Genomic DNA, 20,371 nt, shown 5'->3' on the forward strand with positions numbered 1-20,371 from the left:
TTCTACATAGTCGCTGCACACTTGGAACCAAATGCAGTGAACAGCTCTTTGGGGTGCCTTGTGCATGAACAGAGGTGTATCAAGAGATCCTACTAGAAAGGGAGGGGAGGCATATGGTGTATTTGAAAGCTGTGGGAATTGTAGGTTGTCACATTAATTTGTAAGGGGTTTCCTGGTGCTGCTTGTAGACTAGAGGGCTCTGTACGAGAGCTTGCAGTCAGTCAGCAGAGAGTCTAGAGTAAGGTGGGGTGAGTAGTGCCTGGTTTTGGGGAGCAGCCTGCTTTGTCTTCCTGTTTGGGGGTTCTTGGGTGTTCTAAATTCTAAAGAAAATAGTGGTATATGGCAACCTTCCAGCAAGAGAACTTGTTTGTATCTAGCTCCTTTGGGTGTGGTGGGAGCATAACAAGGAAGCACATGTCCATAAGCAAAACTCAACCCTAAGGAACAAAAAAACAAAGGTTATTACTCTGTTCTCTGCTCTGGCAAAACTCGCATTGATTTCATGACACACTGAAGTCAATGGGGCTTTGCTAGAATTCAGGAGTTCAGGACCAGAACCATGGAGCTAAAGTTCTAATCTGGTACCCAAAGTAAATCTGGAGTAACTCCATTGACTTTAGTGGAGTTAACCTATATTTATATTGCTGAATCGGATCCTCAGTGAAGAAACTCAGATGTTTGCTAATGAGCATGGTTTTTTTAGAACCATCATGTCAGGGTTCAGAAGTTGCTATAGGCTTAAACAAAGCTTGAAAACAATAATTGACTTTTCACTTAAAAAGAAATGAAAATCATGATAATTTGAAATGCTTACTGCAAAATGTTATATGTAGCTTGCTTCCCATAGTAGAAAAATAATCCCTAATTATTACTACCAAAAACTATCAATTTGAAGAAAATTTCATAATAGTCAAAACTATAACTTGACTCAACTGGACACAATTTGGCAGCACACTGCATTGTCTCAGGAATTCAGAATGAAGCTGCTTTGTTCTAAATATTTTGTTTTATTGTTCACATGGTTGTATCCCCAGCCCCAAGCATTCACAAATCATGAGCCAATTCCCCTCTAGCTCCTGCTTTCACCCCACCCCGCCAAAAAAATCATAGGAGTTGGAAATGCTGATGAGAGTATATCACACAGATCACATGGAGTTCAGTGACTTCACTCTTGTTCTTGCTTATCTGACCCACTTTCTGATACAAGAAACCGAGGCCAGCCTGTGCTGGGTCTTGCATACTGCAGTGCTTTGCTCTGCTTCTAAGGACACACAGGAATGTGTATGTGGCGGGGGATATTCAGTGCATGCAAAGTGCATCAGTTTGAAGCTTTCATTCTCACTTATAGTAGGGGATATGTCTTGTAACATTTTAATGTATTTCTTTTAAATTTTGCATGCACAGAATGCATAAAAGCTGTGGATTTTTATAAGCATTTCCATCAGTTTTCTAAGACTTCCAGGGCACTGGCTTACAAAATCAAATATTTCCATGTCAAGAAACTTATATGCTGCTTTGGCAATCAAGAGAATAACAGTTGTGTGATACACCCAAGTTGCAATGGCCAGTGAATCAGAAGTTCCAAGGTCCCTGACAGATGTTCTGTTGTGGTGGGAGGGAGGGGAAGGATCTTCTGTGACCTCATCCTCGTGACAGGAATCATATTACCTCTTTATTTGGCACTGGGACTCCCTCTTCTCGTGAAATGAATAGGCATCTTATTGATGTGAATATGGACAAAAATCAAATCTCTGGGCTGGAAATACAGTAAGACTAGCTTCCTCGTAATGCCTCATCACATCTGCTTCCCGTCCCAGCCAGAACCAGAATGTACTGAAACATGAAAAGATTTGGTTAATTGTCAAGCTCTAACTGACAAGTCCAAGTTGGCTCTTATCTGAGGCTAAATGTGTCGCAGGACTTTATGGCTCTTCTCCCCAAGTCAGCTAACACACAACAGAAGTTCAGAGAACAATCTAGTCACAATACTGAATTATTGATATAGGAACTGTTGGAGAGGGTTTTTTTTTAATGCCTTCCCTGAGGGCTATTTGAAACCTGGCGTTCCTGTTCTTATAAAAAGGGACCAGTAGAACAGTGACAGCTGTTGGCAAGGCAGCCTAGCCAACGAGAGCCAATTGTGAATTTGCATTCTAGTTTTGTCTCTGCTGTGAAATGATCTAGCCCTCACTCTACCAGGCAAGAGTCTGGGGCTGGTGAAGACTAAATCTATTCTCTACAGAAGTCAAAGGAGCTCATGTGTATGAACGTGTGCAAAATCAGTTTTGCTTGCCGGATGTGGTGTTCGCACATGCAGTAAGGGAACAGATGGATAAACCCGAGCTCTACCATTTAATGTTCGGAATTAAAATAGTTCAACATCAGGATTTGTTTAGCCACGGCCCAACAAAAAGGGGAAAATGCTTCCAGGTAAACAACCGTGCTGCGTCTCCCTGTCCAGACTGCCACCCACAGTGGCTTCACTGCCCGCTGGGTCTGCTGAGGCGCCCGCTCCCCTCCACCCAACCTGCAAGAAGAGGAAGAGTGCTGCCACTCATGCTTCCAGAGCAGCGGCATCAGGGGACAGCTTTCGAGGGGAGCAGCCCTCTAGTATTTCCACTGCCCCCCTTCAAAACAAAATTGGCTCTGAGAGCTCCACAGGACTATCAAAGTGCTGAATATGCACCTAACCCAGGACCCTGTGTAGTCAACTTACACTGCAGATGCTCATCCATTAGGAACATAAATCATTGCCACCTTTCCCAGCTATATAATGGGGGCAGGGGGTGGAAATCTGTCTTGCTGGGGGGGGTTGTATGTAGCTTCTGTTTTTTCCATGTTGGGTATAAAAACTGCAACTTCAACCAGCCTAGCAATGTAAGGAGCCCAAAGAATAAACATGCAGATTGAGTGAAAAATGTGAAGTTACATGTTGCCATTTCAGTTTGGAAACCTGTCTGTACAGTCTTCTTGCAGATTCTGTCGCTAAAATACCTTGTTACATTTCAAAGGGCTGGGCTGGTACTCATGCTGAGCAATCCCGTCTGTGAACATACCCAGAAACTTCACTGGGACTGCTAATGATACTCTGTCCAGGTGACAACCTGACACCAAATTTGCAAAATCCTGCCATGTCTGGATTGTGTTGGAGCTACTCAAGAGCCTGCGCTCACCTAGAATGGCTCTCCCGAGACGAGAGCTGCTGTTTAGGAATTATGTTGAACCTGTGATTATTTCTAGTTACTAATAGAAACTCTCCCTCCATGCATATGCATGCATTCTTGGATTGTTGTGCAGGTGAAATACTTATCAAGTGCCTGATTTGAACCTGCTATCTACACTTAACCAGATTTTCTGCCTCTCAAGATTACTACTTAATACTTGAATATTCAGACAATAACTAATCTCAGCCTATTGTCCTTCCATTTATTTAATTCCTTAATACTTGCAACAGCTTAGGTTTCTTGTTAACCATTCAGTAGTAATAACTGAGATGTAGTTAATGGCTTTACACTGTTAGTTCATTTTTGTTTTATGCTTACCTTTACGTATACTTTAATCCAATTTACTGAGAAATGATAGAATCATAGAATATCAGGGTTGGAAGGGCCCTCAGGAGGTCATCTAGTCCAACCCCCTGCTCAAAGCAGGACCAATCCTGTAATGTAGAGGTGGGAGTCTGCTATAGACCACCGGACCAGGGGGATGAGGTGGATGAGGCTTTCTTCCGGCAACTCGCAGAAGCTACTAGATCGCACGCCCTCGTTCTCATGGGTGACTTTAATCATCCTGATATCTACTGGGAGAGCACTACAGCGGTGCACAGACAATCCAGGAAGTTTTTGGAAAATGTAGGGGACAATTTCCTGGTGCAAGTGCTGGAGGAGCCAACTAGGGGCAGAGCTTTTCTTGACCTGCTGCTCACAAACCGGGAAGAATTAGTAGGGGAAGCAAAAGTGGATGGGAATCTGGGAGGCAGTGACCATGAGTTGGTTGAGTTCAGGATCCTGACACAGGGAAAAAAGGGAAGCAGCAGAATACGGACCCTGGACTTCAGGAAAGCAGACTTCGACTCCCTCAGGGAACTGATGGGTAGGATCCCCTGGGGGAATAATATGAGGGGGAAAGGAGTCCAGGAGAGCTGGCTGTATTTCAAAGAATCCCTATTGAGGTTACAGGGACAAACCATCCCGATGTGTCGAACGAATAGTAAATATGGCAGGCGACCAGCTTCGCTTAACAGTGAAATCCTTGCGGATCTTAAACATAAAAAAGAAGCTCACAAGAAGTGGAAGATTGGACAAATGACCAGAGTATAAAGATGTATAAAAGAGTAAGAGAAGAGTAAGGGAAGTAAGGGAAGAGTATAAAAATGTTGCTCGGGCATGTAGGAATGAAATCAGGAGGGCCAAATCGCACTTAGAGCTGCAGCTAATGAGAGATGTTAAGAGTAACAAGAAGGGTTTCTTCAGGTATGTTAGCAACAAGAAGAAAGCCAAGGAAAGTGTGGTCTCCTTACAGAATGAGGGAGGCAACCTAGTGACAGAGGATGTGGAAAAAGCTAATGTACTCAATGCTTTTTTTGCCTCTGTCTTCACGAACAAGGTCAGCTCCCAGACTGCTGCGCTGGGCAACACAGCATGGGGAGTAGGTGGCCAGCCTCTGTGGAGAAAGAAGTGTTTAGGGACTATTTAGAAAAGATGGATGAGCACAAGTCCATGGGGCCGGATGCGCTGCATCCGAGAGTGCTAAAGGAGTTGGCGGCTGTGATTGCAGAGCCATTGGCCATTATCTTTGAAAACTCGTGACGATCGGGGGAAGTCCCGGACGACTGGAAAAAGGCTAATGTAGTGCCAATCTTTAAAAAAGGGAAGGAGGAGGATCCTGGGAACTACAGGCCAGTCAGCCTCACCTCAGTCCCCGGAAAAATCATGGAGCAGGTCCTCAAAGAATCAATCCTGAAGCACTTAGACGAAAGGAAAGTGATCAGGAACAGTCAGCATGGATTCACCAAGGGAAGGTCATGTCTGACTAATCTAATCGCCTTCTATGATGAGATTACTGGTTCTGTGGATGAAGGGAAAGCAGTGGATGTATTGTTTCTTGACTTTAGCAAAGCTTTTGACACGGTCTCCCACAGTATACTTGTCAGCAAGTTAAAGAAGTATGGGCTGGATGAATGCACTGTAAGGTGGGTAGAAAGTTGGCTAGATTGTCAAGCTCAATGGGTAGTGATCAATGGCTCCATGTCTAGATGTAGCGGTGCATGGGAGTCTTCCATCCAAAGTGTAGGACTCTGCACTTGTCCTTGTTGAACCTCATCAGATTTCTTTTGGCCCAATCCTCCAATTTGTCTAGGTCCCTCTGTATCCTATCCCTACCTGCCACCGTATCTACCACTCCTCCCAGTTTAGTATCATCCGTAAATTTGCTGAGAGTGCAATCCACACCATCCTCCAGATAATTTATGAAGATATTGAACAAAACCGGTCCCAGGACCGAGCCTTGGGGCACTCCACTTGACACCGGCTGCCAACTACACATGGAGCCATTGATCACTACCCATTGAGCCTGACAAGCTAGCCAGCTTTCTATCCACCTTATAGTCCATTCATCCAGCCCATACTTCTTTAACTTGCTGGCAAGAATACTGTTGGAGACCGTGTCAAAAGCTTTGCTAAAGTCAAGGAACAACATGTCCACCGCTTTCCCCTCATCCACAGAGCCAGTTATCTCATCATAGAAGACAATTAGATTAATCAGGCATGACTTGCCCTTGGTGAATCCATGCTGACTGTTCCTGATCACTTTCCTCTCCTAGGTGCTTCAGAATTGATTCCTTGAGGACCTGCTTCATGATTTTTCCAGGGACTGATGTGAGGCTGACTGGCCTGTAGTTCCTCAGATCCTCCTCCTTCTTTTTTAAAGATGGGCACTGCATTAGCCTTTTTCCAGTTTTCCAGGACTTCCCCCGATCGCCATGAGTTTTCAAAGATAATGGCCAATGGCTCTGCAATCACATCTGCCAACTCCTTTCGCACTCTCAGATGCAGTGCATCCAGCCCCCATGGACTTGTGCTCGTCCAGCTTTTCTAAATAGTCCCTAACCACTTCTTTCTCCACAGAGGGCTGGTCACCTCCTCCTCATGCTGTGCTGCCCGGTGCAGTAGTCTGGGAGCTGACCTTGTTCGTGAAGACAGAGGCAAAAAAAGCATTGAGTACATTAGCTTTTTCCACATCCCCTGTCACTAGGTTGCCTCCCTCATTCAGTAAGGGGCCCACACTTTCCTTGGCTTTCTTCTTGTTGCTAACATACCTGAAGAAACCCTTCTTGTTACTCTTAACATCTCTTGCTATCTACAACTCCAGATGTGATTTGGCCTTCCTGATTTCACCCCTCCATGCCCGAGCAACACTTTTATACTCTTCCCTGGTCATTTGTCTAATCTTCCACTTCTTGTAAGCTTCTTTTTTGTGTTTAAGATCCGCAAGGATTTCACTGTTAAGCCAAGCTGGTCGCTTGTCATATTTACTGTTCTTTCTACATGTTGGGATGGCTTGTCCCTGTAACCTCAATAAGGATTCTTTAAAATAGAGCCATTTGAATATAACCTTTTAAATTAGCTAAGGCCTATACAAAGAAGAAAAATGTGTAATGTCACTGACATCTGATAGACTGAAGTTCCAAAGAATTATGGCAGAGTGTTTTGATCCTGTAGTCTAAATCAGAAAATATTCAGTTTCAACATAGTATGTTTTCTTCTTAGGAACAAATTCTGCACTCTTTCTGAATAGTGAGACTTAAAATGAGAGAATTGGACTTTATTTTGAAGTCAAATACAGGACAGGAGATCTAAATGTCGGGACAAATCTTGAATTCCTTAGTCACCCAAAATTGGAATGAAATTCACTTGAGTTCTTGGTGCAAAAGACCGAAATCAGACCTAAATTAGAAAAATTGTGCTGGCATAGGAGCTGTAATGCTGGGTTTTTTATAACCAAATACCTGGCCAAGTCTCATGGCTGTACTTGATCCTTCCCTTCAATCTCTATGCGGCCTCTGATACCATCTATCACGATCCTCCTCAACCTACCTCTTGTGCAAAAGGCTTATTCTAACTTCCTCTGAGTGCAAGGTGGATTGATTCAAATCCGAGTGACTTGAATCACCAGTTTTAATCACAATTTAAGTCAGCAAGCAGGATACCATTGATTTAAATCACCTATTTTAATTGTTTTGCAACTGTACTTTTTTCTCCTAAAGAAAGGTTGATTCTCCTTTGTTGATAACCATTAAAACATTGATTTGAACCTGAATATCACTTTTACACTAAATTTGGTGCTTCTCTCTGTTAAGCAGGGGGATACATAATATCTATACCCTGTGACAAAGTTCCTCCTCTACTTTGGTAGGTCTTGTGCTTATTGGCAGATTTGCTCGCCTTGGAGCTTCATGGCAGCCCTTAGTTTGGCCATTTTTGTGAATGCACAGTCCAGGTCAACTCCTCCTGTGTCTGACCAGGAGTTGGGAGATTTGGGGGAACCTGGGCCCGCCCTCGACTCCGGGTTCCAGCCCAGGGCCCTGTGGAATGCAGCTGTCTAAAGTGCCTCCTGGAACAGCTGTGTGACAGCTACAACTCCCTGGGCTACTTCCCCATGGCCTCCTCCCAACACCTTCTTTATCCTCACCATAGGACCTTCCTCCTGGTGTCTGATAATGCTGGACTCCTCAGTCCTCCAACAGTCCACGTTCTCACTCTCAGCTCCTAGCACCTCTTGCTCCCAGCTCCTTATATACGCACCGTAAACTGAAGTGAGCTCCTTTTTAAACCCAGGTGCCCCGATTAGCCTGCCTTAATTGATTCTAGCAGCATCTTGATTGGCTGCAGATGTTCTAATCAGCCTGTCTGTCTTAATTGTCTCCAGAAGGTTCCTGATTGTTCTGGAACCTTCCCTGTTACCTTACCTAGGGAAAAGGGAACTACTTAACCTGGGGCTAATATATCTGCCTTCTATTACTCTCCTGTAGCCATCTGACTAGACCCTGTTACAACCCACTTAGTTAAGTAATTTACGTAGCTTAACTTTCACTTATTCAAATTCATTTTTACATTTAATTATGTTCAAAAATGGTGACTGATGCATTTATTTACTAGATTTAACTTCTGATTTGTGTCCATCTATCTGGAAATTAAAATTAAAATGCACAAAGTTCATTCTAATTTTAAATAAAACTAGTTTGAATATGCTAAATATGTAAACTTTATCAATGTTTTGCACTTAAAACTGATAAGGAAACTGTTATTGTGTAGTTAATAATTGAACTAACTTTACAACTAGTAGATCTCCTCTTCCCATCTAGTTTTAATTCATGAATTAGAAGAAGAAAACAAGCTTTTCTGCTTTTTTTTCAATTGGTTTCTTAACTTTAAATAAACTGGTTACTGAACTAAACTAGTTGGATAAACAGAAATGAAATGTTCTTACTGCACCTGCTGTTGGTTTAGCACATCAACAGATTAAGAAACCTGGAACCAAAGCCAGTGACTTCCACCAGGTCAGTGATCTGAAATTCTTTAAAACTTGACAACAAAAATGTAATCCTGATAATTTAATTTAAATGATTCTAAATCTCAGCCTTAACATAGGTTGTCAATTTGAAATTTTAAATAGGCTTCTTTTAAAAAAAAAATAAAAATCTGATTTTTAAAAATAGAGTGGGTAAAGCTCAGGCTGTTAAACTAATTGTAAATAAAACGTAGACTGGTACAAACCGGACGTTTTAAGCTAAAAGCACTGACAAGTTTTTCCCATTTCCTGTTTAGGTTACACAATTGTTACAGCAACAGACAAAGAAGAAGATGACACATTTATAACTGGAATTTCTGGTTGATATTTGGATAACTTTGATCGGATAAGATGACTCTCACACTTCCTGGATGTTGTTTTTCTGTGGGGGGCTTACTGAACAACTGATCACTGAACAACTGGTCACTGAACAACTGTTCCAGCATGGAAAGATTAGTTTACAGAAGAAATGAGCTTCTCCAGTATGAATGCTGAGACCAGCTACTTGCAGGGCTCCTCCATCACATCCCTGAGCCATCCATTTCCTGACCAGTCTGCTGATGAGAGAATCCGCTGACATCACCACCTCCATCCAATTCAGTTATCTATACATGGGATGGGGAGCTGAAGTTCATGCTAGTGCATCTTCTCCATCCCTTCCAGTGGGTCTCTTTACTTTCCCTCTCCCACAACCTCACTTCTGTTTGCCATCTAAGAGTCAGGCTTGCCTTCGCCCACTAAACATGCTCTTCCAACCATGCTGTAATGGAAAAGACCAGCTGGGTATAGTGCTTTCAGCCTGGTAATTGAACTTGCCAGGCTTTGGAGTGGCTTAGGTGGAAAGCTGTGCTTGTAATGTCTCATCAGCTCTGAAGTCAATGGAAATGTCCCTAGCACAGGGTGGAGATTCGCCTGTTCCTCCTCAGGTTCTGCGAATTTAGCCCTTAAATTCCCCTTGTGTCCACGAAACCCAAGGCCCCAGTCACCGTGTCAAACTCTGAATTTGCCAGAAAATTCAGGTTCAGGTTGAACAAGTCTCTTTATTTTTTCCAAACTTCTAGCAAACTGAAAAAAATCTGTTATTTACCTAGCTCTGCTCCCTATTGACCATGTAGCTGATTCACTGCTGTGTTTCATGATAGCTGGAGTTTACCAAGGGCTGATGGTTCCAAATCCAGATGTACTGCATTGCTGTAGTACAGATGGACAGTGACAAAGAGCTGGGGGAGATGTTGTTCTCATCCACCAATAGGGTATAGTCTTCCACCCAACTGGAGATAGTAGCAGTTTGTAAGAGCATGGCACCAGCAAGGAACCAAGTCAATTCCGTGTGTTTAGCCAACCAAAGGGAACAAGAAAATAGATGCAAACTCTGCAAAGTACTATGAGTAGAACATGGCAAAAATGTTTTCATGATACCCTACTCTACAATAATGCTCTTGTACATTGCAGTGCACACGCAACTCATAGTATGAGGAAAATGCCATGCTTAATTTCACTGTCTAGAAAAATCTAGACTGACCGCAAGGAGTAGCTGAGCATACACAGAAATGTTAAACATCTGTGTAAGTGAAATTGCTTTTTTTCCCTGTTAATGGCAAAATAAGATGTGGGTATTTTGTTAGTGTTTACTACATGGCTTTAAAAAAAAAAACACACCAAAGTACAACTGACCAGGTGTAAATGGCTGTGATGTAGCTCCAGACCTCAACACAAAATTGAGATCTACTGTTTACAGTCTCCAGGAATTTCTGTACATCTTCAAACAAAGCTAAAGAACTACATTGCTTCTCTGACAAAGTTCCTCCTCCTTATTGGTGGATTTGCTTGCCTCCGAGGCTCACAGCAGCCCTCAGTTTGGCCACTTCTGTGGCTCAAATCTGCCGTTCACTCAGTTAGCCTCATCACTGGACAGCATGGGGAAAAGGAATAAGAACAATCCCTGCAGTCTCTGCTGATCCAGCTAGTGGATCGGGGAACAGGTCAGAGACCTTCCCCTCTGGTGGAACCCACAGTCCAGGTCAACTCTTCCTGTATCAGGTAGGGAGTTGGAGGGATGGGGGGAACCCGGGCCCGCCCTCTACTCTGGGTTCCAGCCCAGGGCCCTGTGGACTGCAGCTGTCTACAGTGGCTCCTGTAACAGCTGCTTGACAGCTACAACTCCCTGGGGTACTTCCCCATGGCCTCCTCCCAACACCTTCTTTATTCTCACCACAGGACCTTCCTCCTGGTGTCTGATAATGCTTGTACTCCTCAGTATTCCAGTAGTACACCTTCTCACTCTCAGCTTCTTGTGCCTTTTTCTTCCAGCTCCTCGTACACGCACCATAAACTGAAGTGAGCTCCTTTTTTAAAAACCCAGGTGCCCTGATTAGCCTGCCTGTCTTAATTGATTCTGGAAGCTTCTTGATTGGCTGCAGGTGTTCCAATCACCTTGTCTGCCTTCATTGTTTCCAGAAAGTTCCTGATTGTTCTGGAACCTTTCCTGTTTCCTTACCCAGGGAAAAGGGACCTACTTAACCTGGGGCTAATATATCTGCCTTCTAGCACTCTCTTGTAGCCATCTGGCCTGACTCTGTCACACTTCACATTATCCAGACTTACTATAAAGAAATCTGATGCAGTTCTGGTCTTTGATAAATAGTAGAGCTGGTAGAAAATCTTTGACAAAGTTTGTTTGTTTATTTAATTAATTTAAAGGCCTAATTGCCAACATTGTCCAGCTTTTTAAAAAAAATGTTCTAGATATTTACTGAGTCCTCAGTTAAAACTTCACCAACATTTTTTAACAGGAAAGCAAGTGTTTTGAACCTTTTGCAACATGACCAGGAATCTTTTTTGTGAATATAAGATTGTATTCTCTGGCCAGCTCTAATTCATAACTGAGTGTATCTCTCTGGAGCACCCTGAAATTATCTGAAGAGCACTCTGTATGGAATACTGAAACTGTCCACTTTGTTGTCAGGTTAAATGTTTGTCGCCTTGGCAAATTCTGCTTATTCATTTTGCAGCAGCTGTCCAAAGGGCTGTGCCATAAGACTTGCAGCATCTGATAGATGGCTCCAGTGTAACAAGCTAGTCCAGTAATTAAGCAATACCTCAAACTATTAGCATGTAATAGACACTGCAATGAAACACCATTAAACATGATTGGCAGGACTGAAGGGAGCCAGATTAATACAGCGGAAATGAATGGAGAACTGTAATATTTCCCACCGGACTCTGCAGCACCTGCAGCTTTCAGGGTGTAGGACGCTCTGTATTCTCATGCAGATTTCTCTCTGACTCACTTTCTGCAATACTCTTGGGAACTGTACTCTACAACGGTCTTCAGTAGGTGAACGAAGGGTCCCGGACCTGTGTCTGAGCACTAAATCCCAAAGCACGGATACTGAACACAGAGAGTCGTGTTAGAAAAAAAGGTTTCAGAGTAACAGCCGTGTTAGTCTGTATTCGCAAAAAGAAAAGGAGTACTTGTGGCACCTTAGAGACTAAGCAATTTATTTGAGCATAGGCTTTCGTGAGCAACAGCTCACTTCATCAGATGCATACCGTGGATACTGCAGCAGACTTTATATACACACAGAGATCATGAGACAATACCTCCTCCCACCTCACTGTCCTGCTGGTGATAGCTTATCTAAAGTGATCATCAAGTTGAGCCATTTCCAGCACAAATCCAGGTTTTCTCAACCTCCACCCCCCCCACACACAAACTCACTCTCCTGCTGGTAATAGCCCACTTTGGATGGGCTATTACCAGCAGGAGAGTGAGTTTGTGTGTGGGGGGGTGGAGGTTGAGAAAACCTGGATTTGTGCTGGAAATGGCTCAACTTGATGATCACTTTAGATAAGCTATCACCAGCAGGACAGTGGGGTGGGAGGAGGTATTGTCTCATGATCTCTGTGTGTATATAAAGTCTGCTGCAGTATCCACGGTATGCATCCGATGAAGTGAGCTGTAGCTCATGAAAGCTCATGCTCAAATAAATTGCTTAGTCTCTAAGGTGCCACAAGTACTCCTTTTCTTTTTGTCGGAAGACAGGATACTAGGCTAGATGGACCTTTGGTCTGACCATTAGGGCCATTCTTATGAAGTGAATCATCATTATTTCAGCTCTGATTTGATTTCATTGTAATCTGTGTGTTTGCTACAAAAAACAGCATTCTTTTTTTCAATTGATGGCTGGCAATTGCAGTATCTATACACTTGTGTGTGTGTGTTTGTGGTGGAGTTTTTTTAGTTTTACTCATTCTTGTGCAAAAAACATCAGTTTTAGTGTTCCATTGCAGATATCTATGACACGGTGACAAATCTCTTTGAAAATGTGCTGTGTTTAAAACATGACATTCATAGAGTTATGACTGTTTCTTGTACCTAATGAGCCATATGAAGAAATCCAAACCCCTGCAAAGCCTCCAAAAATTCTTTTTTCATTTAAAGAAACTGCAAAATATACCAATTCATGCATTTTTTGCAAGGTATTCCACTCCTCCGGGGCAGAAGGGGACAATAAATATCTCTTTAGAATGTGGTAAATGGCTATAGGTGAAACTTGTTTAATTTTTGTCAGAATAGCGGTAGCACTTTACCCTGGTGCAACTTCATGAAACATGGGTGAACATGCTCAGTTGGTCAAATTCTTCCACTTTCACCATGAGCTCTCTACCTGGTTAATCACTGCAGTTTCCTTCATAGGAAGACCAACCTGTTGGATCACCTTTCTGCTTTCTGTGTGTGTGTAATGTCTCTGTTAAAATGGCTCCTCCCTTTGTCTTTGTTCTGCACAGGAGTGGCCTCCACGTGATGGGATGGCTCATGCAAGGGTCTTGGCCCTCTGCAGCCCCACAATGGCAGGGCAGCCAACACTGGGGTCTCCGCATTCACAGCCCAATGCTGAGGTGGCTTCTACTCTGGTACTGCATAGGTCCATCAAGTGAGTGGGCTCAGGGTGGGCAGAGGAAAGCACAGGGAATGGATGAGCTACTTCCTTGACCCAAGTGAGGTGGGTTTTCTCTGTGCACATCACTTTTATAAAGCCTCATTACTCTGGTTTCATGGAGCTAAGAGAATTTCCTACAAACTTCCCAAGCAGCTTCCCTTGTATGGTTTCTCTTTCTTGTTAGTCAAGTTAAGATTTCTACTGTGCTTGCAACTGAATTAAGATCAACAGCAATTTCTGACCAGGATGAAACTTTCTCATGGAAATGTGTCTCTCTCTGAACTCCCCATATTGAGAACGGGAATCCAGTTCTCCCTGCGGAGAGCTCTTTGAAAAGGAGGATGTATCAGAGCAGACCTCAGTTCAATTCCTGGCTCTGCCAAAGGCTTTCTGTGTGACCTCAGGCAAGACACTTATGCCCAGCTTTTCAGGTGTTTTGGCTTCCATCCACCGTATTGCATGGCCTGTGTAGCTTAGCCAGCCAAGTGCCATTTTCATAAGCGATGTAAGTACTGAAATCAATGCATTTGACTGGCTAAGTCACTCAGGCTTTGCAATGCTCCTTAGGCCCAGAGAGACCAAGGCCTCAGTTTACCATCTGTAGAAAGGGGAGAATGGCATTGAGGGGTGTTGTGAGGATAAATACCCTAAAAGTTATAAGGTGCTCAGACACTAGGGTAATGCGGGCCTAGAGAGGTACCTAAAGTAGGTTCTAATGCCCTGTCCTGCATAGAGCTTCCCATACCCCAACCATGAGAGAACGAACAATCATAACAGCACCCTACAAAACCCACAAGCCATCAACTTTCTTCCCAATAGCTCCTGTTTCCTCAGGCTGCCTAGATCAGTGGTTCCTAGTGCCTTTGCTGTCCCCCCAATGCCTCCCCCCAATGCAAGTGCTCTTAGCAAGTTGAGGGCAATCTATGCAATCCTGTTCTTCCCAAGGCTCATGAAGGAAGACTGAAATAGAAGTAGGGACCCCCAGCATCACTAGCACCACTGCCCCCTTGGCTTCCTGGGGAACTCCTGCGAGGATGCACTGCCCCCTGGGGGGCCCCGGAGGGGCAGAGACTCCCCAGAGCTGGCAGCAAGGGGAGAGGTGAGGTGTCAGGGACTGGGGAGGTGACCGTGCAGCTGGGGTGCAGGGCAGGGCAGGGCAGGGGGAGTTGGGCAGGAGGGAGGCTTCAGGAGGTGGCCCCACAGCCACGGCCCTGCCAGGGGAGGCAGAGCAGATGCACGGAGCATTCAGAGTGGGGCACGCCAGATGCACCCGGCTGAGAGGCGGCTGTGTGCTCTGGCCTGGGGGGATCACTCACCCCACAATGGTGCCCGCGATCCAGGCTGCTGCAGCCTCCAGCAGCAGGCATGCTCAGTGGGGAGGGGGCACTGCTCAGCCCACCCCTGCAGGAGACCCACACCAGGAGGATGTGAGAGGTGGGCGAAATCCCGCACCCCCTTGAGCAAAGGGTGCGGTGTTTTTCCCCACAGGGGATTCCAGCAGAGCAGGTGCCCCCATCCTGGCCAAGAGTGGAGAGATCTGGGTTCAGGTGGTGGAGACCACAACCCCTTTGTATGGGAGCAAGGGATCAAGTGGGGTAGAAAATTAACACACACACATGCACACGGCATACAGAGAGGGATGGGGGGGGGCAGCACTGCTCTTCCGTATCCCCTGCCCCATTTGGAAACCAAAGCCCAGGTAGCAATGTTGATTTATAAATGTTGTAAAAAAGATAGAAACATTAATACTTATGTTGCAATCAAGGTCTTTATTGATTGGCACCTGAAGTGGTGGCTTATTTTGCAGCTTTCTGTGCAATGGCCTGCTTCTTGTCCTAAGATCCTCCAGTCGACCCATGGGTAGGTCTAATTGCGTATCCTGTATGGATCTTTGATACACAAAAGCAGCATCTCCTCCCCTTTTCCCTACCTGTCCTCCCTGAACCAGCTGTACCCATCTGTACCAAGATGCCTTGTGATCTTGCACTCTATATGTTTTACGGAAATATGCCTATGAGTGTAAATATGATGTAACTGGAATATGCCTTATTCAAAGGGTCTCGTGTAAGGTATCATTACACAGCTTATAATCTACTGAGTGTGTTCGACCTATTTGTATGAATGTATCATTCTTGTATCTGAAGCTAGAAATATGAAGTATTACTCTGAAGTCCTATTGTAATTATGCAAAATGTGGGTCATTACTGGTGGCTTGGAATCTTGATGGCTCCCATTCACTAGGACAATTGGTTGTGAATGGCTCTGTTTACTTGCAAACCTTCCTGGGTACACGTAGACCATCCCTGGAAGAATGAAGGCTGGGGACTCCAAGGACATGTGACCATGTTACTGTAATCTGTCTTAAACCTGGTGCTTTTTCATTTAGGAAGGGTGGGGATCTAGAGAAACAAAGGATTCCCACCTTGGGCCAAAGCTATAAAATGGGGTGGTGCAGAAAAAGCGGGCTGCCAGTCATGAGAAATCCCCTTGTTACCACCTGAGCTGGAACTAACAAGGACTGTATCAGGGAAAGGATTGGGCCCAGATTAGGAAGGAGTCTAGACTGTGAAAGAAGCTTATTGGAACATCTCTGACGGTGAGATTTATCTGTATTCAGTTTCTTAATGTATTAGGCTTAGACTTGTGTGTTTTGTTTTATTTTGCTTGGTAACTTACTTTATTCTGTCTGTTAATTCTTGAAACCACTTGAATCCTACTTTTTATACTTAATAAAATAACTTTTGTTTATTATTGAACCCAGAGTAAGTGATTAGTACCTGGGGGGAGCAAACAGCTGTGCATATCTCTCTATCAGTGTTATAGAGGGCGGACAATTCATGAGTTTACCCTGTATAAGCTTTATACAGAGTAAAACAGATTTATTTGGGGTTTGGATCCCATTGGGAGCTGGGTGTCTGAGTGCTGGAGATAGGTAACCTGCTGAGTGGTTTTCAGTTAGAGCCTGCAGCTTTGGGGGCGCAGTTCAGACCTGGGATTGTGTTACAGCTGGCTAGCCTGTCTGGCTCAACAAGGCAGGGTTCTGGAGTCCCAAGCTGGCAGGGAAAATGGACTCGGAGGTAATTTCAGCACACCAAGTGAAAGTCCCAAGGGGGTCTCTGTAACCGAACCCGTCACATGCCCATTATGTGAATTATCCCACCAAGTCCTTCTCATACTTATGGTATTAGTGTTCAGACAGCCAAGATATTTGTTAGCTTCCCTCTCTCTCCCCTCCTTTTGTATTCTTTGTTACTGTTGTGATTGCCTATGGTCCCTGCCCCAGATTCTGATCCTTCACTCAGGGCTCCATGTTTTGGATTTAGCTGTGGACTTTTGTCTCCTGCCCCTGTTGAACCTAGTTTAAAGCCAACCTCACTAGGTTAGCTAGTTTGTTTCCAAAGATGGTCTTCCCCTTCCTTGGCAGGTGGATCCCATCTCTGCTCACAGTCCTTCTCAGAACAGCATCCCGTTAAGAATTAATGTTTAAATTTTCTACAGGTAACAGTACTCAGATTATCAGGCCTTGTTTGCTTAGCTCTAAAACACTCTAGATACAAAAAGCAGAGTGGTGGTTTAAATTTCTGTCAGGTTTCTAGCCTACATTTGATTAACATATTCTGGAGGTGGACATAAACTGAAATACAGATACAAGAGATGCATTCTCTGTTGGGTCAGGGAGTTCTTAATTTTTACACCCTATGCATTAGCTAAATGAATACGTAATTACATGTCCAAATGAGTAATATAGAATGCTATGAAATTGAAAACTCAGCATTTTTTGTTCAGCTCATTCTTTTAACCCTGGTGGAGATGGCAGCTTTCTCCTGACATCTTGATGGAAAATGAGTAGACCACTTAATGAACATCTATCTATTTGTATATAATAAATATATATATATATATATTATTATATACAACCTCTAATGTACTGTAAATTAACTTCATATATAAAAATATTAAAACTCATGCTTTACAACGCTTGCAGCGCAGCTGCACCTGCCATGGACTCTGCCTGGAGTCATGGTGCTCAGCCCCTGTGACGGCCTTATATAAATCACCACTTTTCAGAGGTGCAGAGAAAAAAGTTACATATTGCATAATAAAACAAATGGTGCATAAATGGTTCTCTGTTCTTCACAAGAAGCAGTGCTAGCAGGTGATAACTGCACTGTGCTTTGAAGAGTGCCTGGAAGATATTTTAATCACGTCTCCATTTCCGTTGGCAATCAAATAAGGCAGGAATATGCTGAAGGTGTTCATGTTCTTCATTGCTCCAACTCGGGAACCCTGGCTATCAGGCTTATTTAATTTAATACTGTGGAAAATACATGCACCTCTATTGTCTACAAAACCGTCCATGTGGGGCAGGCTAAGAGCTCAAATAGGGCTGGAGAAAGTGCTTCTTGTTTCACTGCTGCAGGAAAACTATAAAGCTTTAGAGCTGTGATCCTGAAATACATCCACACAACTTCTGTCCTGAAATCTCAGTGGGATTTGTGGGGAGGAGTGCTCAGAGTGCAAGGCCCAAGAGAGGAGGTTGTAATTAGAGCTGATTGAAATGTTCTCACAAAGTTTTCCACTGGAAAATGCTGATTTGACTGAATCAACATTTAGAAGTTGTAATGAGCAGTCATGGGATAAGAGAGAAGGTTCTCTCATGGATTGGTAACTGGTTAAAAGATAGGAAACAAAGGGTAGGAATAAATGCTCAGTTTTCAGAATGGAGAGAGGTAAATAGTGGTGTCCCCCAGGGTCTGTACTGGGCCAGATCCTATTTAACATATTCATAAATGATCTAGAAAAAACGGGTAAACAGTGAAGTGGCAAAATTTTCAGATGATTTAAAACTACTCAAGATAGCTAAGACCCAGGCTGACTGTGAAGAGCTACAAAAGGATCTCTCAAAACTAGGTGACTGGGCAACAAAATGGCAGATGAAATTCAATGTTGATAAATGAAAGTAATGCACATTGGAAAATGTAATCCCAACTATACCTATAGAATGATGGGGTCTAAATTAGCTGTTGCCACTCAAGAAAGAGATCTTGGCGTCATTGCAGAGAGTTCTCTGAAATCATCCACTCAATGTGCAGCAGCAGTCAAAAAAGCAAACAGAATGTTGGGAATCATTAAGAAAGGGATAGAGAATAAGACAGAAAATATCATGTTGCCTCTATATAAACCCATGGTAGACCCACATCTTGAATACTGCATGCAGATGTAGTCGCCACATCTCAAAAAAGATCTATTGGAATTGTAAAAGGTTCAGAAAAGGGCAACAAATTGTTTAGGGGTATGGAACAGCTTCCGTATGAGGAGAGATTAATAAGACTGGGACTTTTCAGCTTGGAAAAGAGATGACTAAGGGGAGATATGATTGAGGTCTATAAAATCATGACTGGTGTAGAGAAAGTAAATAAGGACTAATCTAATCGCCTTCTATGATGAGATTACTGGTTCTGTGGATGAAGGGAAAGCAGTGGATGTATTGTATCTTGACTTTAGCAAAGCTTTTGACACGGTCTCCCACAGTATTCTTGTCAGCAAGTTAAAGAAGTATGGGCTGGATGAATGCACTATAAGGTGGGTAGAAAGTTGGCTAGATTGTCGGTCTCAACGGGTAGTGATCAATGGCTCCATGTCTAGTTGGCAGCCGGTGTCAAGTGGAGTGCCCCAGGGGTCGGTCCTGGGGCCGGTTTTGTTCAATATCTTCATAAATGATCTGGAGGATGGCGTGGATTGCACTCTCAGCAAATTTGCGGATGATACTAAACTGGGAGGAGTGGTAGATACGCTGGAGGGCAGGGATAGGATACAGAGGGACCTAGACAAATTGGAGGATTGGGCCAAAAGAAATCTGATGAGGTTCAATAAGGATAAGTGCAGGGTCCTGCACTTAGGACGGAAGAACCCAATGCACAGCTACAGACTAGGGATGGATTGGCTAGGCAGCAGTTCTGCGGAAAAGGACCTAGGGGTGACAGTGGACGAGAAGCTGGATATGAGTCAGCAGTGTGCCCTTGTTGCCAAGAAGGCCAATGGCATTTTGGGATGTATAAGTAGGGGCATAGCGAGCAGATTGAGGGACGTGATCGTCCCCCTCTATTCGACATTGGTGAGGCCTCATCTGGAGTACTGTGTCCAGTTTTGGGCCCCACACTACAAGAAGGATGTGGATAAATTGGAGAGAGTCCAGCGAAGGGCAACAAAAATGATTAGGGGTCTGGAACACATGAGTTATGAGGAGAGGCTGAGGGAACTGGGATTGTTTAGTCTGCAGAAGAGAAGAATGAGGGGGGATTTGATAGCTGCTTTCAACTACCTGAGAGGTAGTTCCAGAGAGGATGGTTCTAGACTATTCTCAGTGGTGGAAGAGGACAGGACAAGGAGTAATGGTCTCAAGTTGCAGTGGGGGAGGTTTAGGTTGGATATTAGGAAAAACTTTTTCACTAGGAGGGTGGTGAAACACTGGAATGCGTTGCCTAGGGAGGTGGTGGAATCTCCTTCCTTAGAAGTTTTTAAGGTCAGGCTTGACAAAGCCCTGGCTGGGATGATTTAATTGGGGATGGGTCCTGCTTTTGAGCATGGGGTTGGACTAGATGACCTCCTGAGGTCCCTTCCAACCCTGATATTCTATGATTCTATGATTCTATGATTAAGTGTTATTTACTCCTTCTCATAACACAAGAACTAGGAGCCACCAAATGAAATTAATAGGCAGCAGGTTTAAAACAAATAAAAGGAAGTATTTCTTCACACAATGCACAGTGAACCTGTGGAACCCTTTGCCAGTGAATGTTGTGAAGGCCAAGACTATAACAGGGTTCAAAAAAGAACTAGATAAATTCTTGAAGGATAGT

Source organism: Eretmochelys imbricata, chromosome 6, assembly GCF_965152235.1.
Source record: "Eretmochelys imbricata isolate rEreImb1 chromosome 6, rEreImb1.hap1, whole genome shotgun sequence".
In the NCBI taxonomy this organism is placed as follows: domain Eukaryota; kingdom Metazoa; phylum Chordata; order Testudines; family Cheloniidae; genus Eretmochelys; species Eretmochelys imbricata.